The sequence below is a fragment of the Lutra lutra genome, chromosome 15 (assembly GCF_902655055.1).
Source record: "Lutra lutra chromosome 15, mLutLut1.2, whole genome shotgun sequence".
In the NCBI taxonomy this organism is placed as follows: Eukaryota; Metazoa; Chordata; class Mammalia; order Carnivora; family Mustelidae; genus Lutra; species Lutra lutra.
Genome location: NC_062292.1, coordinates 67152261 through 67158260, shown reverse-complemented (window position 1 = coordinate 67158260; position 6000 = coordinate 67152261).

Here is a 6000-nt window from a genome sequence, read left to right as displayed (position 1 = left end):
AATAAAGAGGGAGGTGGGGGGGAGGAGTCAAGATGGCGGAGAAGTAGCAGGCTGAGACTACTTCAGGTAGTGGGAGATCAGCTAAATAGCTTATCTAAAGATTGCAAACACCTACAAATCCAATGGGAGATTGTAGAGAAGAAGAACAGCAATTCTAGAAACAGAAAATCAACCACTATCTGAAAGAACTCTACGGAAAGCGCTCAGGGAACAAAAGCTCCCGAAAGCAAACCCAGCAAACCCAAGCGGATTACTCAGCCCGGCCCCGGGTAAGGGTGGTACAACTCCGCCTGGGGCAAAGACGCTTGAGAATCACTACAACAGGCCCCTCCCCCAGAAGATCAATGAGAAACCCAGCCAGGACCAAGTTCACTTACCAAGGGGTGCAGTTTCAATACCAAGGAGAGCGGCGGAATTCCAGAGGAGAAGAAAGCAAAGCATGGAACTCATGGCTTTCTCCCCATGATTCTTTAGCCTTGCAGTTAATTTAATTTTTTTTTCTTTTTCAATTTTTTTCTCTTCTTCTGCTAAATTTTTTTTAACTTTTACCGTTTTCTTTTTTAACGTTTTTAAAATAGTTTATCTAATATATATATATATTTTTTTCCTTTTTATATTTTTTATCGGCTTTCTTTTTTTAATAGTTTCTTTCTTTCTTTTTTTTTTTTTCTTTCTGAACCCCTTTTTATCCCCTTTCTCCCCCCTCACGATTTGGGATCTCTTCTGATTTGGCTAAAGCATATTTTCCTGGGGTTGTTGCCACCCTTTTAGTATTTTACTTCCTCCTTCATATACTCTTATCTGGACAAAATGATAAGGCGGAAAAATTCACAACAAAAAAAAAGAACAAGAAGCAGTACCAAAGGCTAGGGACCTAATCAATACAGACATTGGTAATATGTCAGATATAGAGTTCAGAATGATGATTCTCAAGGTTCTAGCCAGGCTTGAAAAAGGCATATTGAAGATATTGAAGCAACCCTCTCGGGAGATATAAAAGCCCTTTCTGGAGAAATAAAAGAACTAAAATCTAACCAAGTTGAAATCACAAAAGCTATTAATGAGGTGCAATCAAAAATGGAGGCTCTCACTGCTAGGATAAATGAGGCAGAAGAAAGAATTAGTGATATAGAAGACCAAATGACAGAGAATAAAGAAGCTGAGCAAAAGAGGGACAAACAGCTACTGGACCACGAGGGGAGAATTGGAGAGATAAGTGACACCATAAGACAAAACAACATTAGAATAATTGGGATTCCAGAAGAAGAGGAAACAGAGAGGGGAGCAGAAGGTATGTTGGAGAGAATTATTGGAGAGAATTTCCCCAATATGGCAAAGGGAACAAGCATCAAAATCCAGGAGGTTCAGAGAACCCCCCTCAAAATCAGTAAGAATAGGTCCACACCCCGTCACCTAATAGTAAAATTGACAAGTCTTAGTGACAAAGAAAAGATCCTGAAAGCAGCCCGGGAAAAGAAGTCTGTAACGTACAATGGTAAAAATATTAGATTGGCAGCAGACTTATCCACAGAGACCTGGCAGGCCAGAAAGAGCTGGCATGATATATTCAGAGTACTAAATGAGGAAAAACATGCAGCCAAGAATACTATATCCAGCTAGGCTATCATTGAAAATAGACGGAGAGATTAAAAGCTTCCAGGACAAACAAAAACTGAAAGAATTTGCAAATACCAAACCAGCTCTACAGGAAATATTGAAAGGGGTCCTCTAAGCAAAGAGAGACCCTCAAAGTAGTAGATCAGAAAGAAACAGAGACAATATACAATAACAGTCACCTTACAGGCAATACAATGGCACTAAATTCATATCTCTCAATACTTACCCTGAATGTTAATGGGCTAAATGCCCCAATCAAAAGACACAGGGTATCAGAATGGATAAAAAAACAAAAACCATCTATATGTTGCCTACAAGAAACTCATCTTAAACCCGAAGACACCTCCAGGTTTAAAGTGAGGGGGTGGAAAAGAATTTACCATGCTAATGGACATCAGAAGAAAGCAGGAGTGGCAATCCTTATATCAGATCAATTAGATTTTAAGCCAAAGACTATAATAAGAGATGAGGAAGGACACTATATCATACTCAAAGGAACTGTCCACAAGAAGATCTAACAATTTTAAATATCTATGCCCCTAACGTGGGAGCAGCCAACTATATAAACCAATTAATAACAAAATCAAAGAAACACATCGATAATAATACAATAATAGTAGGGGATTTTAACACTCCCCTCACTGAAATGGACAGATCATCCAAGCAAAAGATCAACAAGGAAATCAAAGCCTTAAATGACACACTGGACCAGATGGACATCACAGATATATTCAGAACATTTCATCCCAAAGCAACAGAATACACATTCTTCTCTAGTGCACATGGAACATTCTCCAGAATAGATCACATTCTTGGTCCTAAATCAAGTCTCAACCGGTATCAAAAGATTGGGATCATTCCCTGCATATTTTCAGACCACAATGCTCTAAAGCTAGAACTCAATCACAAGAGGAAATTGGGAAAGAACCCAAATACATGGAGACTAAAGAGCATCCTTCTAAAGAATGAATGGGTCAACCAGGAAATCAAAGAAGAATTGAAAAAATTTATGGAAACAAATGATAATGAAAACACAACGGTTCAGAATCTGTGGGACACAACAAAGGCAGTCCTGAGAGGAAAATATATATAGCGGTACAAGCCTTTCTCAAGAAACAAGAAAGGTCTCAGGTACACAACCTAACCCTACACCTAAAGGAGCTGGAGAAAGAACAAGAAAGAAACCCTAAACCCAGCAGGAGAAGAGAAATCATAAAGATCAGAGCAGAAATCAATGAAATAGAAACCAAAAAAACAATAGAACAAATCAACGAAACTAGAAGCTGGTTCTTTGAAAGAATTAATAAGACTGATAAACCCCTGGCCAGACTTATCAAAAAGAAAAGAGAAAGGACCCAAATAAATAAAATCATGAATGAAAGAGGAGAGATCACAACGAACACCAAAGAAATACAGACAATTATAAGAACATACTATGAGCAACTCTATGCCAACAAATTTGACAATCTGGAAGAAATGGATGCATTCCTAGAGACATATAAACTACCACAACTGAACCAGGAAGAAATGGAAAGCCTGAACAGACCCATAACCAGTAAGGAGATTGAAACAGTCATCAAAAATCTCCAAACAAACAAAAGCCCAGGGCCAGACGGCTTCCCGGGGGAATTCTACCAAACATTTAAAGAAGAACTAATTCCTATTCTCCTGAAACTGTTCCAAAAAATAGCAATAGAAGGAAAACTTCCAAACTCATTTTATGAGGCCAGCATCACCTTGATCCCAAAACCAGACAAGGATCCCATCAAAAAAGAGAACTACAGACCAATATCCTTGATGAACACAGATGCAAAATTCTCGCCAAAATACTAGCCAATAGGATTCAACAGTACATGAAAAGGATTATTCACCACGACCAAGTGGGATTTATTCCAGGGCTGCAAGGTTGGTTCAACATCCGCAAATCAATCAATGTGATACAACACATTAATAAAAGAAAGAACAAGAACCATATGATACTCTCCATAGATGCTGAAAAAGCATTTGACAAAGTACAGCATCCCTTCCTGATCAAAACTCTTCAAAGTGTAGGGATAGACGGCACATACCTCAATATTATCAAAGCCATCTATGAAAAACCCACCGCAAATATCATTCTCAATGGAGAAAAACTGAAAGCTTTTCCACTAAGGTCAGGAACACGGCAGGGATGTCCGTCATCACCACTGCTATTCAACATAGAACTAGAAGTCCTAGCCTCAGCAATCAGACAACAAAAGGAAATTAAAGGCATCCAAATCGGCAAAGAAGAAGTCAAACTATCACTCTTTGCAGATGATATGATACTATATGTGGAAAACCAAAAGACTCCACTCCAAAACTGCTAGAACTTGTACAGGAATTCAGTAAAGTGTCAGGATATAAAATCAATGCACAGAAATCAGTTGCATTTCTCTACACCAACAACAAGACAGAAGAAAGAGAAATTAAGGAGTCCATCCCATTTACAATTGCACCCAAAACTATAAGATACCTAGGAATAAACCTAACCAAAGAGACTAAGAATCTATACACAGAAAACTATAAAGTACTCATGAAAGAATTTGAGGAAGACACAAAGAAATGGAAAAATGTTCCATGCTCCTGGATTGGAAGAATAAATATTGTGAAAATGTCTATGCTACCTAAAGCAATCTACACGTTTAATGCAATTCCTATCAAAGTACCATCCATTTTTTTCAAAGAAATGGAACAAAGAATCCTAAAATTTATATGGAACCAGAAAAGACCTCGAATAGCCAAAGCAATATTGAAAAAGAAAGCCAAAGTTGGTGGCATCACAATTCCGGACTTCAAGCTCTATTACAAAGCTGTCATCATCAAGACAGCATGGTACTGGCACAAAAACAGACACATAGATCAATGGAACAGAATAGAGAGCCCAGAAATGGACCCTCAACTCTATGGTCAACTCATCTTCAACAAAGCAGGAAAGAATGTCCAATGGAACAAAGACAGCCTCTTCAATAAATGGTGTTGGGAAAATTGGACAGCCACATGCAGAAAAATGAAATTGGATCATTTCCTTACACCACACACGAAAATAGACTCAAAATGGATGAAGGATCTCAATGTGAGAAAGGAATCCATCAAAATCCTCGAGGAGAACACAGGCAGCAACCTCTTCGACATCAGCTGCAGCAACATCTTCCTAGGAACATCACCAAAGGCAAGGGAAGCAAGGGCAAAAATGAACTATTGGGATTTTATCAAGATCAAAAGCTTTGCACAGCAAAGGAAACAGTTAACAAAATCAAAAGACAACTGTCAGATTGGGAGAAGATATTTGCAAATGACATATCAGATAAAGGGCTAGTGTCCAAAATCTATAAAGAACTTAGCAAACTCAACACCCAAAGAACAAATAATCCAATCAAGAAATGGGAAGAGGACATGAACAGACATTTCTGCAAAGAAGACATCCAGATGGCCAACAGACACATGAAAAAGTGCTCCATATCACTCGACATCGGGGAAATACAAATCAAAACCACCATGAGATATCACCTCACACCAGTCAGAATGGCTAAAATTAACAAGTCAGGAAATGACAGATGCTGGCGAGGATGCGGAGAAAGGGGAACCCTCCTACACTGTTGGTGGGAATGCAAGCTGGTGCAACCACTCTGGAAAACAGCATGGAGGTTCCTCAAAATGTTGAAAATAGAACTACCCTATGACCCAGCAATTGCACTGCTGGGTATTTACCCTAAAGATACAAACGTAGTGATCCGAAGGGGCACGTGCACCCGAATGTTTATAGCAGCAATGTCTACAATAGCCAAACTATGGAAAGAACCTAGATGTCCACCAACAGACAAATGGATAAAGAAGATGTGGTATATATACACAATGGAACACTATGCAGCCATAAAAAGAAATGAAATCTTGCCATTTGCGATGACGTGGATGGAACTAGAGGGTATCATGCTTAGCGAAATAAGTCAATCGGAGAAAGACAACTATCATATGATCTCCCTGATATGAGGGAGAGGAGATGCAACATGGGGGGTTAAGGGAGTAGGAGAAGAGTAAATGAAACAAGATGGGATTGGGAGGGAGAGAAACCATAAGTGACTCTTAATCTCACAAAACAAACTGAGGATTGATGGGGGGAGGGGGGTTGGGAGAGGGGGGGTGCGGTTATGGATATTGGGGAGGGTATGTGCTATGGTGAGTGCTGTGAAGTGTGTAAACCTGGCGATTCGCAGACCTGTACCCCTGGGGATAAAAATATATGTTTATAAAGCTGTAAAAAGAAAAAAAAAAAAAAGAAAAAAAATAGAAAGAAGAGAGGCTGAACTTGAGGAAACCACCTGAAGATTCTGGGATGGGGAAGGAATAATTGGGTGATGGACATTA